Genomic DNA, 21700 nt, shown 5'->3' on the forward strand with positions numbered 1-21700 from the left:
CGTGATATCTTTCCTGCCTGCTTCGCCCCCCCTCGCCCCGTTGTGTCACAACGGGCTTTTACTACCAATCAGCCACAACAGGAAACTCCAACCCCCTCCTTCAATCCCCTCTTCCAACAGCCACACCTCCCCCAGTCACCGCCTCCCTCATCCCCCTACTGATAATACTTCCTCGCCTCCAGGAACCTCACGCCCCACGAACTTCATCCCAACTCAGTCACTCAAAGCCTCCCCCTGTCCCTTCCACTCCCCGTCCTCAGTTTTCAGTAACCCTCCTTCCCTCAAGTCTCATCCCTGCTCAGTCACCTAAAGCCCTCCCCTGTCCCTTCCCCTCCCCTGCCTTCTCCCCTGCTCCCTCAACCTCATCCCATCAACCGCACCCTGATCCCTCAACCTGATCCCATGAGCCTCATCCCAGCTCACAGTCATTCAAAGCCTCCCCCTTTCCCTTCCGCTCCCCTTCCTCTGCCATTAGGAACCCCCTCCCCTCGAGTCCCATCCCAGCTCACAGTCACTCAGCCCCTGTACCTTCCCCTCCCCTTCCCCCGGACCCCTCCATCCCCCAACCCGAAACACAACACACCTGGTGCTACCCCAGATACCCCTATCCCCTCCCTCAACTCTGTGTCGCAACGCCTCGCGGCTCTCAAAACCAGATTGTCACAATCACCCAGGGCCTACTGGAGATCCTCTCAAACCTAGGCAAAGCCCGCAGACACTCCAAATGCCCCCCGCTGACGGCTCACTTTTTGTTCTGCCTTTCCCTGCTCGAGCTTGGCTCAGCAGGAGGAGGGCAGATACCTGGCTCTGGTCAGCAGCAGCCCTATCTTGCTGTCAGGTTCTGGAAGACTGGGACCGGGAGCATTGAGGGTCTCCCGGAGGAGCTTTACAGTGCATGGAATCATACCTCCTACACGGTTTACAGTGTGGGGGTATGATTCCAACATGTTTGATATCAAACATGACCGGGCTTGTTACAGTCTGTTTGGGGATAGTCATCACATAGTGATGTATGGCCACTCTATATTTAACAAGATCTCGGAATCCTGCCTACAGCAGACTGCAAAAACCAGAGACCCCTTACTAGGTCCAAGACTCATACTCCATCCCACACTCCTACAAATCCCCTATCAGACACAACACACTTGACTTCAAGGCCTTTAAGATCAGCAGCACCTATGTCAGACAGCGAAGCAGCCCTACTAGCCACATACAACACCCCCGCCATAGATTCTCCCAAATCCAAAATCCAAGTAATCACAGGTCACCGGACAGTCCCTCCCAGCACTAAACATCAGGGATACCCGGTCCTCACCGCCATACCAAGGGAGATCTAAGATAAATCGGCCAGCAACAAGGAGCAATTCTCCAAATGCTTGCTAATCAACTGTAGATCGGCCTCACTGCACGCAACAGAACTAGTTAAAGCCATCCTCACTCACGATATTGACATTGCGTTCCTCACAGAGACCTGGCTAAATAAGATATCCCCTCCCTGCCTTGACTTGCTGGTACCACCTGGCTTCTCCCTCATTACCAAAGACAGGATAGAGCATAGGGGAGGAGGGGTGGCCATCATCCACAAGGACAGCCTGGACATCTCGGAAACCACCTCTTTTGACTGCGATTCATTCGAATGCTTATCCACCATCATCAAGACCAATTACAAAGACTCTCTACGGTGCCACCTGCTCTACCGCCCCCCAGGTAAAAACAAACCTTTTGGAGAACAACTTTCCGACATGATTGCACAAGGCGCACTCGATGACTCCAATAACCTAATTCTTGGAGATCTGAATCTTCGCTGGAACGAGACACACAATCCCCTAATCCAATCGTTTTCCAGCTTCCTTCATGATAACAACCTGCAACAACATTGCACTGAGGAGACTCATTACAAAGGAGCCACACTGGATGCTATCATCTCACAAAAGAAATCAATCACGATCAACCACATCCTTCCCGTCGACTGGTCAGACCACCACATGATCCTCTTTCATATCAATCACCCCATTACCTCACATAAACCCGCCCAAGACCCCCCCAAATGGTCAAGAAACCTCTCTCAAATACCCCTGGATATCCTGGATGATCAGTTAAGCTCTCTTCTACCGGCCAATAAAGCGGACCTTTCCACCAATGAGCTCATCGACTGCTAGAACTCCGAGCTAGTGTCCATACTTGACAAACTTGCGCCACTGAAGCTCAAAAGAAGCAGAGCTATCCCTTCCAGAACGTGGTTCAACGCTGACCTCAACGCAGAAAGGAGAACTCTAAAGCTAAGGAAAGAAAGTGGAGAGACAACCCAACGGCCATCCTTCGTGATCAACTGAAAGCAGCCCGAAGGAAATACAACAACCACATCAAAAACAAAAAATCCAGCTTCTTCCGCGAGGCACTGGACAAAGCCAAAAATAGACCGAAGGAGCTTTACAGTATCATCAGGCAACAAACGTCCAAACCACTGTCTTCTTCTGTACTAGCGTCCAAGGATCTTTGTGACAATTTCGCCCACTTCTTCAACGAAAAGATCACAAAAATTGAACTTTCACTTGACCCCAACAATTCACACCCCAAGAAGAGCAGTTCGGCTGCACCTCAGGCTCTCTCCCCCGGCTCTTTGAGCACCCCCTGGCTTAGCTTCCGCCCTGTCCCAGACGCAGAGATAATCTCGCTGATCTCGTCCTCCAAACCATCATCCCATATCTCTGACCCCATTCCTCCCTCACTAATCATGAAAACGAAACACTTGCTTGCACCTATATGGGGCAACATCATAAACAGCTCCCTAAAAAACGGAGTGGTCCCCGACTGCCTAAAAATTGGGCAAGTTACCCCCCTGCTGAAAAAAACAGGTCTTGACTCAACAGACCTGAACAACTTCAGACCAATATCTAACCTCCCTCTACTAGCCAAAACATTGGAACGCTGTGTACTCCTGCAACCGACTCATCATCTGGACAACATCAATCTCCTAGACCCCCTCCAGTCTGGCTTGAGACAAGGATGCAGCACAGAAACAGTGATGCTGAACATCATAGACGATATCCACGGATCTCTGGACTCAGACAAATGCTGCCTCCTCATTCTCCTTGACCTATTTGCAGCATTCAACACGGTGGACCACAAACTCCTCACCAAGGCTCTTCAAGAAAGAGCTGGCCTCGGCGAAGTAGTTCTCAAATGGTTCTCCTCATTCATACACAACTGAACACAAATAATAAAAATCAAGAATTTCACCTCCGAAATCCAACAGGTCAATAAGGGCGTCCCCCAAGGTTCAGTGCTCTCGCCTCAGCTTTTTAACATCTATAAGGAACCTAGTTCCAAGCTACTCAGAAAAGCCAACATCCGCTTTCATCTCTACGCGGACGATACACAAATCTATCTGGAAACTTCCTCTATCACTGACATACATAGACTAAATGAGGTCCTGAAAGATGTTCAACAATGGCTGACAAACAATCACTTGAAACTGAATCCAGACAAAAATGAGACACTCCTCACCTCGAACAAGGAAGACAACCCTCAAATCACTGAATGGCTAAAAGCAATCGATGCACTTAATGGAAATCTTACTCTAGCCGACTCTGTTAAATCTCTTGGCATCATCATAGACCCTAAACTAAACATGGTAAAACACATCAAGAATGCAGCCAAAGGTGCTTTCTTTAACCTCAGACTGTTGAACAAGATCAAACCCTACATTCCTAACAAGGATCTCAAACTGGCCACTCAATCTCTGGTACTGTCAAGACTAGACTATGGGAACGCAATCCTAACAGGCATCCCGAAATCGAACTAGGCACCGATCAAAACAACACTACATGCTGCAGCTAGAATGATTACCGGCATAAAAAAAATCGGATCACATCTCCCCAGCACTCAAGGAACTCAAATGGCTCCCAGTAGAAATGCGTAGTAACTTCAGAACGGCCTGCCTAACCCACAAAGCCCTTCATACCGGCAAACCCGAATACCTGGCAAATAAACTCAAAAAAGCAGGTCAAGCCAGGAATCTGAGAAGCTCTAACTCCTTCCTGCTCATCCTACCCAAAACCAGAAAGAAAAGAACAGTGGACTGCTCTTTCACTGGAAACGCCCCCAAAATTTGGAACTCCATCCCCCCACACATCAGAACTATTCCTTCTTTTGTGGAATTCAAAAGGCAACTCAAATCCTTGTTCCTGATCCGCTCCCTTGGCTGTGCATAACCGGGGTCAGCAAGCAACCCCTGAACTATGTGACTACAGTGAATCCCATAACCAAAGAAGCTCGGCAACTCACCCATGTGCCGCTTACAATATCACTCATTGAATGCTTATACCTTACATAGGTTATGTTTATGCTATGTATATGTTTATACAGATTTTTGTCATTCAATTACTGTAAAGCGCTCTGCTACCTCCGGGTCTTGACAGCGCTATAGAAAACTTCCTAAATAAATAAATAAATAAATAAATATTTCGGGAAAGGGTGCTAAGAAAGCTTTTGACGAACTTGAATATAGTTTTGCAGGTGTGCACGCAGGGAGTTGCTTTCTTCAGCACACTGCTGCCTTCCTGATTTGATTCTAGTTGCACCACTATACTGGTATCTAATGTGGGTTATTTCCATAGCTTTCACTTTTTAATAAACCCACCCACGCCTCACCACTTTATTTGCAGCAGCCGCCACTGGATCCCCGGCAACAAAGTGGACTGTCGATTAAAAACTTGCCACCACTACCAGTTGAGACATATCTCAAGCTAATTGTGCACTATTTGAGGAGGTCGTCACATTTTGCAGTTTCCATTTCACAAGGGTTATCCAATGTGAAAAGCCATTTAAATCTTATTTTGTGGACTATTTCATTTGCTGTCATTTATATATATATATCTATTCTATGTTTCCACAAAAAAACTGCAGGCTTGAGAGACTGCTTCCTTTCTCCAAGCCACTGGCACAGTAGCTCAACTATTTTATGTGCTCTCTGAATAGGAGGCTGTACAGGTAAAAAACACACAGGGGGGTTGCAGGACCAGCTTTAGAGTTAAGGCCGCTTGGTGCGAAAATCTTTTTTTGGCCAAACCCCACCCCCAATAACCTGCATCTCCACAGGCTCCCTCACTACTGCCTTCTAATAGTGCCACTCAACTCTCCACGGTCGCTTTCTCACATGCATTTCTTTTGTTTTATAGTGCTACTCATACTAACCACAGGATATCAGAGCACTTTGCATCTCACACACACTTATACAGTGCTTAATTTGAAAAAAGAAAAAAAAAAGTGCTGGTGCCCAGAGCTCTGCTGAAGTGCCCAAAGACAACAATAATAAATGCTAGTTTTCCAAATGCGTTGGTTTGTAATCTGTCATGCCTTTGATCCACTACCAGCCACAGCCTGCACCTTTATCTCACTTTTGCAGTTTCCTCCTTCCTCCGTGACTTATTTTCGTTTTCCTTTTCCTTCCTTCTTCCCCTATGTGTGTTTGTTTATTCCTCTCCATCTCTAGGTAAATACGCCAAGGCTGGGATTCAACCCCGGCTCCCCAGTTCCTAAATCAACAGTTCTGGCTATAAAACCCCATCCTCCCCACTTCAATTTGATAGGAAGGAAAGTATCAATCCAAGTACAGCATGCGAACGAGCACAATGGATGAGTGAAAACTAAAAGAGGGCGGTGTTTGCTTACTGAGATTGCTTTATGAAAAAAATGAGTTCAAATGATGCAGTGTACAGCATAAAGTTCTAGAAAACTGAGGATTTTATGGCCAAAATACTCCTCCGGTATAATCCCCAATTTGTCTTTTTCCCAAAAAGCATACAACCCTTAAAGTCAAGCCCATACTGGCCCAAACAAATTTCCCAGAGCCGGCTTGAGGGCGGTGCGACTGGTGCAGCTGATGTGCTCAATAATAACTTTTGGTTTTAAAAGTACTTGCTGTCTAGTAGTTTTCAGCCAACAGTAAAAATGTCAAGATAATGCAGGTGATTAATGTTTCTGCTGAAGAGACCTGAAGTTTTGTCTCGTGGCATTTTTGACTCCTAATGTAGAACAGAGGGTTAATGTACCTGCTGCAAAGAACGTATCCCATGCAGATCACACACCAGTATTCCTCACCTTTTTGTGTAACATTTCCTATAGAATGCTTTATACACATAGGATATATTAAAGAAATAATGAAAAGGAGCATATAATCAAATATAATGCATTTATACATTTTAAACAATATCAAATTCATGCGAATTGAAACAAAATTAAAGTAGGGAGTCTTGAAATTTATTTTCTTCATATATTCTTTATTTCCAATCAGAAGCATAAAGTCCAGCCAACGTGTTTCGTCCAATAGATGGAGTTCATCAGGGTTGTGAATCGGATCACGAAGATCAGTAAAGCAATCTAAGAATGTGAAACCTTGAAAGCCAAGAATCTCATGACGTCTTGTTAATATATATCAAAGTTGGAAAAAGCTAATGAAAATCTCCAATCAAGCTTAGTGATCTATATATATATGCATGGATTTCCAATAGCACTAATGTCTTCTGTATTTTCTAAGGATTATTGCCTTTTATCCATGCCGGTATGATATGAAGTCGTCCCCAAAGTATCTGCTATATACTAAGCCTCCTTCACAGGCTTAGTATATAGTGCTCACTTATTCAAGTGTAGCACCCTGCACTAATCTAGACAACCCTTATGGTGATTTTAGTGGTCTTAGACAAACTTTGGAACGCTTTCTAAGTGGTAGCTCATGAGAGCAGCCTTCAAGCATAGCCCAGAACGAGTGTAAAGCAGCTTGTTTTACCAGTACTTAATCTTATGGTATAGATTAAGTGAAAAAGAATTACACAGTGTTGTAATAAAATACATATTTTTGTAACTCACTAACACATTGCAATATCTCCTACCCGGAGATATAAACACAATACTTAGGAAATAGAGTACGTAAGTAGCACGAATACACAGTAATCTCCAGAGGGACACCAAACCATATCCTAAAACAGTGGAATGCGAACCACAACTCCAGTCAAGAATGGACCTAGAAGACGTAGAAGAGCCGGGGACCCAAGGAACCACCCAAGGTAAGTATCTAGGAACACCTGTGAGGTCGCATGCTCAATGTTAGTCAATAGGTAGGTCGCGGTTGCAATTTTAAAGGACCCCTCTCAGCGGACCATGAAGATACCTAGTGGAAGATGGAAGGTTGGAGAGCCACTCTATCCGTAGATACCCCAGGAACCAGGATAACACCAGGGAAGCTGGGTGCCTAAGCGTCAAGTAATAAACACAATGGAGGACTTCAGGAAAGATGGAGCTGGAGAAGAAGACTAAGGAATCTGGTGCAACCCAAAGGTGTATTGAAGATGAGGTACCTGCAAGCAGAGGGGACAGAGTCTGCGCTACTCTGGAGTGACCAGGAGGGCACGGGATACTAATATCCACTGATGTCAGAGATGCAGGTGAGGTTAAATGAAGGTGCCCTTTAAGTTGCAGTTGTGCGGGCCACGGGACTCTTTAGAAGACCAGGAGCCGTTCACGAGCTTTCCCACGTCGGATGCCGAAGGCCATGGGGTCAGTGTCCGTCAGGGGCACCGACAAGCCTTGGCAGTGGCAAACAATGTAGTCGACAAAAAAGTTGCAGTGTCGGAAGCAGCAAGGTCCAACGGGCTCACCACGAGCAGGTAGGTCAGAGCAGGTCTCGAGCAAGCAGGGCAGCCCGCTGAAGCCAAAGAAGACCCTCAAGAGGACCCATGGGCTTAAGGAACAGGAGTCGCAAGAGGACCGTGAGCAGCTCACTAATGAAGAAGGCCCACGGTGCAGAGGAAGCGGTGAGGGCAAAGATCTTGGTTGCAGAAGTTGCTAGAGTTTGGCGCTTCTTGGAGCCCAAAGATTTCTAGAGACATTCAACAAGCCTTGGCAAGTTGACGTGGTGCACAGGGGTTCTGTTCCTGCGGTTCTGATGAGGGATACTGGCCTCAAACTTGGCATGAAGTCAGTGAAGGCCTCGAAGGAGTTGCAGAACCATCACCTGTATTGCTGAGCCTTTCGGAGTCCGTGGAAACCTAGGATCAGCAGACCAATCAGCTGCATTGCAGTGCCTGCAGATGCTCGGGAGTGACTCTGTCACTCCATGGGAGATTCCTTTGGGCGTTGTAAATATCCACAGGCCTGGTCAAGAACCTGTATGGAGCACGGGCACAAACGTTGCAGAAGACCAGAAGGACAATGAGACCAGGGGCAGTAGGAATCTTCCCCAGTGTAGTCTCGGTTCCCAAAGCGAAGTCCAGAATGTCCAGATGGGCGAAGTTGAAGTGGTATGTGATCTTAATCTTGTCCCACAATGAATCTAGGGACCCACTCACAGGTAAGCCCTTAAGTACCCTTAGAAATGGGGTGGGACAATTCAGGGGTCCCTCCCAGAGGAAGGACTGGACAGTGGAGAGGATACTCCCATGTCCTTTGTCCAGTTTCGCGCCAGAGCGGGAGCCAACGGCTCCCTGAGCTGGTTTGAACTGGAGTATGCAAGGAGGGCACCTTGTGTGCCATTCAAGCAGTCTCAGTGACGCTGGCAAGTGCCCCCACCCTGTCCTAAAACACAAAATCCTGTCTGGGAGGTGGTCACACCTCCCTGTGACAGAATACTTTTTGTTCTGCCTTTCCCTGCTCGAGTTTGGCTCAGCAGGAGGAGGGCAGAAACCTGGCGCAGGTCAGTAGCAGCCCTATCTTGCTGTCAGGTTCTGGAAGACCGGGACCGGGAGCATTGAGGGTCTCCCGGAGGAGCTTTACAGTGCATGGAATCATACCTCCTACACTGTTTACAGTGTGGGTGTATGATTCCAACATGTTTGATATCAAACATGACCGGGCTCGTTACAGTCTGTTTGGAGATAGTCATCACATAGTGATGTATGGCCACTCTATATTTAATAATGGCTGATGCACTTACATCCCGAGAGATTGGACTCCGAAGGTGGTAGAAGTGCTCTGCTTATGTAGGGGCACCCTCACACTTGGAACTGCGCACCCTGCCTTCAGGATTGAAAGACCTGCCTTTGGTGTGACTAATAGGTTTTAAGTGTAGTGACCTCAGATATAAGAAAATTTATATTTGTCATAAGTGGTGCTAGCACCAGCCTACACAGGCTGCAATGGCAGGCCTGTAGTCACAATTTGAGTGGTCTCTCATGGGTGGCATAATACATGCTGCAGCCCATGAAAGACCCCTGGTGTATCTATGCCCTGGGTACCTTAGTACAATATATTAGGAACTTTTCAGGGTACACCAATAGCCAATCTGGAGTGTAACCAAGTACTCACCACGACAAATTTAGGGAAGAAGCACAGAGACTGGGGTCCTGATTAGCAGGATATCTGTCAGACTAGTCAGGAAAACATAATGAATACAGCAAAAAGTGGGGGTCACCATGAAAGCAGATCCTACTTTCCTACACAGTCTGATCACTCAGAGCTCCAAAAGTTTGATATGGAGACTGGACTCCGACGGAGACCAGATGCCTCTGATCTCCACCTCTCCCAGGTGGCCGCCCCCTGCCAGGAGTGACACATCCGTCACCACGTCAGATCTGGTTGGGGAAGGGAGAGGGATCCACCTCTGACCCAATCTTGGTTTGTTAGCCACCACTGCAGTTGGCGCGCAGTACCCTCTGAGATTAAGAAGTAGTAAACTGAAAGTGCTTGCGTAACGCCAGAGGAAATATGAGTCCTGCAAGTCCAACGCTACCATCCAGTTTCCAGGGTCGAGGGCAGACGAGACCTGAGCTTGTGTCAACATCTTGAACTTGTCCTTTCGTAGGAAGCAGTTGATGTTCCTGAGGTACAATATAGGACGCAGGCCCTTGTCCTTCTTGGGGACCCGAAAGTAGTGGGAATAACAACCACAACCTACTTCTGGCCCAGGAATGCGCTCGATGGCCCCCTTAGCCAGTAGGGCTGTGACTTCCTGCTGAAGAAGCGCAAGATGGTCCACCGACATGCAGTGGTACTGAGGTGGCATGGCTGGAGGGGTAGTCACGAAGGGGAGGGAGTAGCCCCTTCGGACAATTTGCAGCACCCATTTGTCCGAAGTTAAGCTGCGCCAGTGGGGGAGATGATGATTCAGAAAAGGGGGTGGTGATGAACAGAGTGTCTGAATTAAGCAGACCACTCTTACCCAGTCCAAAGATCAGGGCTTGATCCATCACCGTTTTTCAGCTCACTGCACCATCCCAGTTCAGAACTTGGCTAAATGCAAATTAGTCTGACCCTGGCCCAGTGCATCATGGGAACAGGGCAGACCAAACTACTAAGCCAATTCTTTTACTGGGAAGGAAACAAGCTACCGGCGACCGGTTTCTGGCATTTCAGCCGTCTTCGGCCCGGCTTGCTTGAATCCTGATGGTGCAATGAGCTAGGGACTCACATCTGAGTATACCCTTCCACGCTTATGGTGGACAAAAATGATTCAGAAAAGGGGGTGGTGATGAACAGAGTGTCTGAATTAAGCAGACCACTCTTACCCAGTCCAAAGATCAGGGCTTGATCCATCACCGTTTTTCAGCTGATGGATCAAGCTGAAAAACGGTGATGATGGCGAATTCTGCCGTTCACTGGCGTTTGATGGGCTTGAAAGTCCAGACTAGGAAGGCTTTGCAGTGGATGCTGCGGTGGAAGGGGACTGACCTGGGGACTGACCTGCCCGCTGGCCCCCAGAACCGCCTTGACGGTTCCCACGTCCGCGCTGAAGTTATTACTGCACAGGCCTGTAGCTCCGGAACGAACGTGTTGGTGCACCCCATCCATGGCCTCGAAAGGAGCGAAAAGCAGAAGGTGGAGGAGGCCAAGTGGCCAACAGGCCCAAGGACTTGGCCGTAGCCCGGTAGTCCTTTAAGAGCTCCAACACACTATCTGCCTTATTGCCAAAGAGGCGAATTAAGGGCATGTCCATGAGTGTGTTCTGGACATCCCTTGAGAAGCAAGCTGTCCTCAGCCGGGCGTGGCGCCGAAGCGTCACCGCTGTGGAAATCACCCTGCCCAGCGAGTCGGCTGTTTCAACCCCAAAACAAATGGTTAACTTAGCTACGTCTCTCCCAGCTGCAATATTTCGGAGAGTACTGTCTGGGCCTCCTCTAGAAAGTTAGGCAGCACTTGTGCAACCGTGACCAACACAGAATGGGAATAACGGCCCAAGAGGCATGCAAGTATTCACCGACCGCAGCCCTAAGCTGGCAGATGAAAACAGCTTCTTTCCAAGCTGCTCCAGCTTCTTTGATTCCCTATCCGGAGGGGCGGAAGGGCACGCGCTCTGGGAGGCAGTGGCTTGGACAACCAAGCTCTCAGGAGAGGGGTGTTGGGAGAGAAAGAGGGGGTAGCAAGGAGCCGGGCAATGGCGTCAGGCCATGCCAGGCCAGGCCAGGATTGGCTCATTGAAAGGCAGTAGTGGCTCCGCAGAGGTAGCCACCGGCTGAAGCACTTCTGTCAGGTTAGTCCTGACGGCTACTGTAGGGAGTTGGAGGTGGAGGGCCTCGGTCGTCGTAAGCAACACCACTGCGTAACTTGCTCCCTCCACTGGAGCCACGGAAGGAGGAGACAGCATGCCAAAGTCAGGTGAGGTGTCAAGACCACTGGCATCCCCCAAATCCTGTGCCCAGTCCGGATCATAACCACACTGTTGTGTGATAGGGTCCTCAGACCCCTCCCAGTCCTCCCCTTCCTCCGAAGTCTGTGAAACAGGCTGAAAATAAGGAGGACGGACATAGGGGTATAAAGGCCCCATCTGCGTCGGAATCTGAGTCGAGTGACACCATTCTGGCGCCGTGTCCGGCTGGGGCTGAAATCTGAGTCGACGTCAGCGGTAGCACCGGACGATGTCGGAGTTGGTGCCGGAGGAGGGGGTCAACACCGGTGGAGGTGGCATGAGGTCAACTGGTGTTGCCAGGGATCCGAGCCAGGATCCAAGGGGTTTCTGCGACGCCGAAGCCGGTGGCGGCGCCGAAGCCGGCGGCGATGGAAGAAAAGGCCCCCTAGTCAGACCCACGGGGCCCAAAGGCACACCAGCGGGGCAAGACGGCTTAAAGAGTCAGGCCATGGCAGCAAGACATTCTTGCACCTGAGCAGTCGTCGCCGACGGTCCTGGGAAGGGTGGGTAGGCAAGCAGCGACGTTGCAGGCTCCGCCCCAGCCACAGGTGTGGCACCACCCGCACCCTTAGCTGTGATGGGTGAGGCGGGACGACACTTCTTTGACTTATTTTTGGAATGCTTCGACTTAGTGAGCGAGAGTGCAAAGACTTCGATCCAGACGAACGATGGCAACGTCTCTGTGACCAGTACCTCGACCTCCCTCGGGACCGGGACCTAGAGCCGCGCGGAGTAGACTGCCGGACTTCTGGCAACTTTCGGGACCCCTTCCCCAAAGTCCTTGGTGCCATAGTCCGGCAGTCGGGGCACGACTTGGAGTCGTGGTCACACCCAAGGCAGTAGAGACACACGCGGTGCGGGTCCTTCAACATCATGCTGGGACAGTCCCCGCAGATCTTGAAGCCGAGCATCCCTACAACAACAGGAGTCGATCGACTCGAAAGAATTGAGACAAAAAGGCCTCGAAAAAACTCAGTCAAAAAGTGACTGGGGGTACTTTCTCTTCCCGGATCTGCGCTTGCTGGAGTGGAAAAAGAAAGTACGGACGTCAGTGCGCGTGGGCGTGTCTAAGTAGCTCCAGCTACGGCATCTCGGTGCCAATGACGCCTACCGATGCGCAGGGGTACTGCGACAAAAACTTTCCAGATCTAGGCTGACGCCAGGGGGTTATTCGAAGGTAAGGAATCTATCACTACGTGTTTTTCAGATCTGTATCTACAATTCCCCACCTGAGGGAGCCTTTGACTGCTCGTCAACAGCTGCCACTGATAGTCAAGTGCAGTAGTGGTACTTGGCCCAGTTGCTCAGAAGCCATAGTAGGTCGGGGACAAGGACAACAGGAGTAAAATGCTTCAACCTCAACTAGGGTGACCAACCGTCCGCAAATTTCACAGACAGTCCGTAATTTGGACCTCACGTCCGTTGTCTGTGAGGATATCTTTTACGGACGCCTTTTGTCCATAATTTTGGCCATCACAGGGAGCAGCACTGCTCCCCTGAGAGAGGTCTCACCTTCCTGATGGGGCGCCTCGCGCTCCTCCTGGAGCACAAGAGCAGCTCCTCCCGCCCATTGTTATTCTGTATGGGGCTGATGATTGCCACATACAGAGTGACAATGGGGCAGTCTGGGCTGGTAAAGCATGTGGCGGCCGCCTCCTGCCTCAGTGTACACCAGGGAATTCTGTAAAATAAATGGTAAAATGCTAATGCTGCAACTTCAGCAACGTTAGAAAACAGTTTATATAAAGAAGCCTATAAAATAAGTTAAAAAGAACGGGTTATCGTTCTTTCACTGTCTCATTTTTTAACTGAAGTATTTTCAATATTATATTCAACAAAGCTATGGTTGCTGCTTGTTTATTTTAACAACTAACAACCATTGACAAAGCCAATAGTCCTGGTTTTTGTTGGTGTAATGATACTTGCTGTATTATATATATATATCTGGATGCAATGACAAACAACATACCAGTCGGGTGGAACACTATGCTAGCGCTGATTTTTAGCCTAGGTGTTTTAAACTACGCCCTACCAGAGACCTTAGGTCCTCAGGAATGTCTTTATTCAAACTCCCCCGCGTCCACAGAGCAAAAATTGGTGGCCGCTCCTTTCGCTACCTTGGAGTGAAACATTGGAATGCCCTACCGGTTCATTTAAGAATGGAACCTTCTGAAACCCTTTTCAGAGCCAAACTGAAAACCCATCTCTTTCCTCAATAAACCTGTGATTCCATTCCCTTCTTGATTCTCTGTGAGTTTTTTTCAGCAATCAGCGCGGGGATACACAGCTGTGCAGCCATGCGCTTTACAAATGTTTTATTATTATTATTATTATTATTAATTACACCGAACACCCCCTTTGAAGAGACCCCCCAGTTTTTAACCACTTAAAGTCCTGGAAACAACACCATGTCAGTCACCTCACATCCTGGCACTGTGCATCATGCATGACTCATGACTTCTACGTTTTCAGACTGCCTAGGTGCAGTGGCATAGTGAACCCTCCACCACCCCTTGCTTTAGGAACTACAGCGAGGTGAAGTTCTCGATGGGCCTCTTCTGTCTACAACTCTGCAGACAAAGGCTCAGCTCATAATGTGAAAAGGTGAGTAAATAAGTGAAGGAATGTGTGAATGGCTGGATGGATGACTGAAAGGATGACTGGATGAATGAAAGGGTGAATGGAAAGATAAAAGAAAGGATGGATGAGTGGAGGTATGGATGAGGGAAAAGGTAAATAGATGGATGTATGGGTGGAAGGGTAGATGGATGGGTGGAAGGGTAGATGGATGGGTAAAAGGGTGGATGGGCGTATGAAAGGATGGATGAGTGAAAGCTTAGATGATGGGCGAGTGAATGGGTGGATAGATGAGTGAAAGGATGGATGGATTGAATTGATAAGTGAAAGGGTGAATGGATGGATGAGTGAAAGGGGGTAGATGGACAAAAGGATGAATAGATGAGTGAAGAAGTGAAAGGGTGGATGGATGAGAGAACGGATGAATGGATGAGTGAAAGGATGGATGAGTAATAGGATCGATGGAATAAATGAATGGATGAGTAGAGGGATGGGTGGATGATGGATGGATGGATGAATAAGTGAAAGGGGGATGGAGAGAGAAAGGGAGGATGAATGACTGAAAGGGTGAATGGGTGGAAGGATAAGTGACTGGGTGGATGGATGAATGAATGGCTGCATGGGTGAATGGGTAAATGGATGGATGAGTGAATAAATGGATGGGTACAAGTGGATGGATGACTGTACGGATGGATGGGGTGAAAGGGTGGGTAGATGAATAATGGATGGATGAGTGAAAGGGTGGATGAGTGAAATGATGGATGGAAGGATATATAGTGGATAGGTTTACAAATGGTTGAATATGTTTGGATATAAATGGGCACATAGATGGAAGGACAGAATGAATGGTGAAAGACTGAATAATGGATGAAAGAATGATTACACCTTGTAGCACCCATTGTCTTAAGTAACATTTCCCATACAATGACTTTCACGTTAATATGAGTCATTGGCTCTATATAATGTGTGTGATGTAACGCACTTTGACAACCTGCCCCACATAATTGGGATGAGTAACACTAGAAGAGAAATTAAATGCACATGAGAGACAGTCTATGTGAAGATGAGGAGCACCATTGAAGGGTGGAAGCAAGGTAGGACTGGCCGGACCGGGCATCGGGTGTTTCCCTGGGGGGCTGGAAGGGGGGGGGGGTTACTGGGGGCTGGCACTGCAGAGTTCCTTGTATGTCCAATAGTTTTCAATCAACAATAAAAGCGGCCTCACTTATATTCAGGTGTGGTTCACCATGGACTGGTGACTAATGTACCTGCTGGAGCGAGATGCGAATTTTGAATTGTCTAAGGCAGCAAGCTGAGGCCATACTGAAAAACCATGTAGTGCATGATTTTCTCAACCTAATATAACCCTATTTTGACTTGTACTTAGATAGTTGTCTATTTACTTACTTATATACTATTGCGCGACTACCTCTGACGTGTCTGTAAAACTTAACTTTTGTCCTGAAGTTTTGTCCTGAATTTTGACCCTTTGTCCTGAATTTTGGCCCTTTGTCCTGAATTTTTACACTCACCGTCCTGAATTTGCACCTATGCCAGTTGGTCTCCCTAACCACAACAGTTGGGCCCAGTAGCCCCCTGCATGGAGGTGGCCCTCTGAAAGGGTTTCTGACCGCAACCTTCTTCTGATGGATACTTCTAACCACAGACCTCTCACCTTAAGAATATATATATACAATCAATACTTACCAATAGGTGGACGGTCAGAAGAGAAAATATATAACCAAAAGGCCAGCAGTATCAAATGGGTAAAATGTCCCCCTCTACAGACCTGGCGGTCAAGGCAGTAGTGCTTGGTGAATGTGTGCACTTACACCCATGTTGCAGCCTGTCCAGTGTTTAACAAAGTAACACCCCCACTAATGCCTTGGTGGCAGCCTCAGCTTTCATTGAATGAGCCCATAAGTCATCAGGGGGCTCTTTGAACATGTAACCCTTCTTGGGCAGGGCATAACACAATGTTATACACAGACACACACACACACACACACACACACACACACACACACACAAACACACACACACACAAACACCACAATGCATCTTGATAGAGGCCTCTTCTGTATCGCCTTTCCCCTTTTAGTATAAGCAAAGTCATGAAGAGCTGTTCACCAACCCAAAAGGTCCTTGTGCATTCAACTGAAAAGCTTAAGGCTTACTTGGTGTCAAGTTGAAGAAGTTCCTCTTCTTTCAAAGCATGAGATGGCGAGAAAAAGCTGGTACTGTGGTTAACGGTCCTATGTGAAAGAACAATGTCACATCAAGTAGAAAGGAGGCACAGGTCCTCAGCACCAGTTTGTCTGGAAAGGTGGTGGTGTACGAAGGCTGAAATCGCAGCACCTGCAGCTCACTTACCCAACACGCAGAGGTTAACGCAATGAGGAACACTGCCTTGATAGTTAAAAGCAGCAATGAACAAGCGCATTGGCTCAAAAGGAGTGCGGAGGAATACCAGAATCAAGTTAAGGCTCCAATGAGGAGTTATGAAAAGTTTCAGTGGGGTTTAGGGAAAGTCTTTTAGGGTGTGCATAGATGGTAATATGTTTGCTCCTCAAAGATTTGATGTCCTCTAAACTAACGAACAGGAGTGTTGGTTGCAGTGTTCAATGGGAGGACATTGAATGTAGCAAATTTGTGGGCACAGTGATCTCGGTTATCACAACCCTGATACCGGAGCTTTCAGAAAGGGAAACACTTCTTTTTATAAGTGAAGGAGCATGGCATCGTGGAGGTGCCGCCTGCCCTGGAATGATAAACTGATCAGAGCTCAGTTGTCAATCTGCACAGTAACATGCAGTGAACTGAATGTATGTGAAGTGAACCATGGCCCATGTGGGTATTATCCCCAGGAACATCCATCACAGAAAAGTGCTTAAAGGTAGGGACTGCACTTGCACTGTTTAACATCAGGGAGTGCCAAAGCAATACATGTGCAGCAAAATCACGTTTCCCAGATTCTACTGGAATTTTATTTTTTTCCTTCAGTGAAGTTTGCATCGCTTACAAACATTTTTAACTGTAACCTGAATGCCTACAAATAACACATCAGAAGGTTTTGCCTACAGAGGATTGAGATCATAGTCCCTACACCAGGCCACAAATGTTTCCCAGCCTCTGGAATAGATAAAATGGCTGAAAGACGTCTGACTGCAAGCATTAAGTCTGTTTCCCCCAATGGCAAATCAAATAAGCGCAGATGTCGCCATTCAATGTCAATGAACAGATGTGTAGGTTGTGAACATCTGGGTGCAGCAATCACTCCTGTTGCTGAGGCAGACATTTCTCTGGAAGGGGTATCCAAATTGCATTGCGAGTGCTCCAGAGATCTGGGAGCAACACTCTTGGCCCAATCAAAATGACTTTTACTCAGTCATTCCTAACTTTTTTCTAAAGTTGAGGCAGGGAAGTTCTAGGTAGGAATCCATATGGGAGACAAGTACACCACTGGAGGCTCAGAGGCGGCAGGTGAATGAGGTGCTGAGGGACCAGAGTAGGAGGAAGATAGTTAATGGAGCTGATTGTGATGATGGCGGTGTCCTCTTGATCCACCACTGCCTAAAAAGGTCCAGTACATTTGTTGGAGGTGATTAAATTGGCTGAGGAGGATGGCACTGCAAAGACCTCTTTGTCCTAGAGTAGCCTCAAAACGTTATATACGCCAGTTGGAAGTATTTTACAGAAGAGGCTAGGACCAGCCAACACATCACGTTCCTGCTGTTTCTTAAGTGTTCCAGAGAGGAGTATGTCTTCTCTCTGAATAGGTGCTGGCCATCGAGGAACTAGCTTATAAGGATTGCCAGGATAGCTCCAGAGAAACCTATAGAACACAACAAAGTGGGGCAATATAATGAGACACCGATGTCCATTGATTGAACATAGGTGTCTTTGGAATTCAGGATGCACTTCTGGATCTTTTTGGAAGGGTACACACCATACTCAACCGGATTGGAGAATATTTTTTTTTATGTGGTCAGATAAACAGATGATGGTCAGTTTTGCCAGCTTCCACAGGGTGTGAAAATAGTGACCCACAAGAGACAAGGTTTTCACACTCCAAAGGGCAAGGCTGTCGGAAGTAAAGACTTATCACAACACAGAGCCAGTCTCTTAAACTCGGACAGAAGGAGCTGTAGAAAATGCATTTTGGGTCAATTCTGCAGAGGAAAGCTTGACCATCAGGGGTCAGATTCAGAGTTTGGCAGGTGGATAATCTATCACGAACATGGTAGATATTCCGTCTGCCATATTACAAGTGCTAATGGCGATAATGTACTTGTAATAAAGCGGTCATTTTTGTGACGCAAGGTCCTATCCACCAGACTCTAAATCAGGCACGTGGTTTTCTACAGAGGGATGAGACCGTGAACATTTCGGATCACAAGATGAAAATATTCATCAACTAGCTATGTGTCAAGGAGTGCACTGCCAGGTCCAGGAACAGTTTCTCCCAAGCAGCCAAGTACAGGCACAATAGTGCCTTGTTGAAGGATTACAGAAATTGTGATGGTAGAGGAAGGATGTAGGATCCCAGTTAAACTTTTAGATTTTGCGTATGTTGTGGCCACGGTTAGTTCCAGTGATTTTGCTGCTTTCCCTACCACCTACATGAAAGAAGAGACATCCTGTGAGGAGACTCAGATGGGCATGTAATGTCCCCTTCTGGGAATGTGTTGAGGCTGCATGCATTTTCTAATTCCACGCAGAGGTCAGACTATGAGTTTTAAGATGGAAGCTTATCCAGCTCTGAATCATCATCCTCTATGTGACCATAGTCTGTAAGGAATGGTAAAAGCATCTGAACCAAAAACTACCTCCACCTGGGTGAATCTTTGGGCCCTTGAGGGTGCTCTAAAAGAGACTCATCAGCAAAACTAGCACATACCTTTTCTTTTGCCTCTTGGATAGTATATATTGTTTTTGAAGGTGGAAGCAGAGATTAAATCTCCAAGGGTAGTACCAGTGATCACATCACAGGCAGCCCAAACACATGGGGGTTGGTGCCATAGAGGTCAATGATCTCACTGGAAGGGAGGCTCAGGCCAGAGTTTGCAGATGTTCAGAGTTTAGTGCTTTGGGGTTTAAGTCTCTGGAATTGGCAAACCAGCACAGTGGACCAAACCTTGTGAAGTGGCCAAGAGGTTAACAGGGCTGTCTGGAAAATATTACGCATGGCCTGCTGGAAGGCTTAAAAGTGTGCAGGGTCAGTTGATCGCATTGTAAATTCCAGCTTCACTTTGTTCAAATTCAGAATAGGCTCAGATGACAAAAAAGAGACTAGCATTGAGGAAACTAATCAAGGATCTTAACAGTCTCAGGAGTGGAAGAGCTTCCTTGAGGAAGAAAAGGATGTTCTTCTTTTCTGCCGTTATAGGGGGGAAAAAACCTCCTGGGAGATTGTTTGGTGTCAAGAGAATTATCTGAAGAAGGGGAACCCCCTAGATTTGCTTGTGTGGGCCTTGGACAAAAATGGATAGGCCTTCTGCTCTTTGCCTGTGGACTTAAACTCTTCAGAAGCTTCATCATCAGAGGTTATATATTCGACCAAATCGGTGTCCAAAGCTGACAAATGTAATTGGTGAAACACCCTGGAAGTCCCACACCCATGCTGATGGAACACGGAAAAACCAATGGATACCAGCACGCCAGTTGGTGCATTGTGTTGCTTTATTGTTGTCACATCCCGATAAGATTAACATAGGATTGGATATGAGAAACGGGGTTTAAGTTGTATGGCAGTCCTAGTGAGGGTGACATGTTTTTGCTGGGAAACAAGCTACTTGATCCAGTCTGGCACCTGGAGATATTCATAAAGTGATCACTCTTCTGGAAGAATTATTCAACAGACGATGACAATGTGTTTGGCTGATGGAGGTAGGTTGCCGGAGGAACACAAAAGCCTTCACATCCCCTTTTAAAGGCCAAACAGAAGACAACAATCCGAAGTTAAATAATGGCTTCATTGACAAGCTGAACATCTGAGAATGGGACATTTTCCTAAAGATAGAATAGGGCCGCTCTTTAAGCTTCGATATTTGTTATGTTGGGAAGAGCTTTCCTGAAATTGTTCTCTTTTGTGTGACTTGCATGGCGATGAGGTAAAAAAGGAGTTTGTGGGATATCTTACATGGATAGAACCATTACATCTGAAGAGATTATGTACCAAAGATAAATTGGTGGAGGAATTGCGAAAATAAGAGAAGCTCTGGATTTGTGATGTCAGGTTGCAGAAAAAAACGAACTGATTACAGTTCAGAGTGGAACCTCAATGTACCATGTCTTTATGTCAAGAGGCGATATAGATTAGTGGCTAAGACAGCATTGTGCTAACTGGTGGTACTGGAATACATTGCTGCAATACATTTCAGCTTCAGTTTAGGTCCTGAGAATATTCATAAGGTGAGGAATTTCTGAAAGGATCAATAACACTATATTTACAAAGGTACTGTTCAGATATGATTTTAATACATTTATTATCTCCTGTTAAGTGTTCCAGGATCCCACCGGGGGGAGGGGGTGATGCAATATAGATTCTTTATATATTTAGTGAAAATTCCCATTATGGAGAAGTTGTGTTACAGAAACATAACCCCTTTCTTTTACCTTTGGAAAAAAATGTGTGTTATTGATGGCTTGGCATGGCACCCAAGCAAAATAAAATTGTAGCAGGATGTTTTTATCCTCAGAATTCCTACTGAAAGGTAACTTGATACACTTTTTTTTAGCCATGGTAAAAAAAAAAATCCTGATGTTGACAGTTACCAAGATACAACTTGGAATATTTGTTTAAGATTAGGATGCTTAGTGGTGTGGGGTTTTAAGATCTTTAGAGTGATAGCTGATCAGAGTATTTACTGTTTAAATCCCCGACTATCAGAACGACTATGTAACTAAATGAATAGATAAGCATGCACTTTAATTCCTTCATCTTCTCGATAAAAAAATTCAATACTTAAATATCGTTTTATTTCTACATTACCTTGTATAATCCATAATCGTATTGAGACGATGTGCTATCGTGATTACTGTGCATTCTTCAAATTGAACTCTGATGGTTGACTGGATTAGGTCATCGGTTTCCAGATCTACAGCTGCTGTTGCTTCATCTAGAACCAGGATTTTGGTCTTACGAAGGAGAGCACGTGATAGACACACCAACTGACGCTGTCCAATACTTAAAACAAGAAAAAGGTAACCGTTACTACAGACTACTATTGACTCCGTTCGCCTTTTCCTCCCAGTCAACAACATTTTTAGAAATCAAGTACAATGGCAGCTACCCATAAGGTCTAATCCAGGCAAAGCATATTTTTATACTGAAGTAGAGATGTCGTATTCTGTGAACATTCAGAATGCTTATCAGTAATCACATTTCTACGATTCTCCCTTCCTCTTCCCTCTTTACTTTAATTATTCCATGAGGTGGGTTCACCTCACAAGACACACTAAGTTGCCCTTTTGTCACTCTGCTTTAAAAATTACACAAAACTC

General features: G+C 46.6%; 1 long non-coding RNA gene across 1 annotated transcript in view; it reads right to left on the reverse strand.

The window, feature by feature from the left end:
- LOC147688569 (uncharacterized) overlaps window positions 1-21385 on the reverse strand; it is a 79302-nt gene extending 57917 nt beyond the window's left edge. Inside the window, exon 1 of the long non-coding RNA XR_015300703.1 lies at window positions 21189-21385. This is a non-coding gene — a long non-coding RNA (uncharacterized LOC147688569). The remainder of the gene's footprint in view (window positions 1-21188) is intronic.
- Between the last annotated feature and the right edge of the window lie 315 nt (window positions 21386-21700).

This window comes from Lissotriton vulgaris, chromosome 10, assembly GCF_964263255.1.
Source record: "Lissotriton vulgaris chromosome 10, aLisVul1.2, whole genome shotgun sequence".
NCBI lineage: Eukaryota > Metazoa > Chordata > Amphibia > Caudata > Salamandridae > Lissotriton > Lissotriton vulgaris.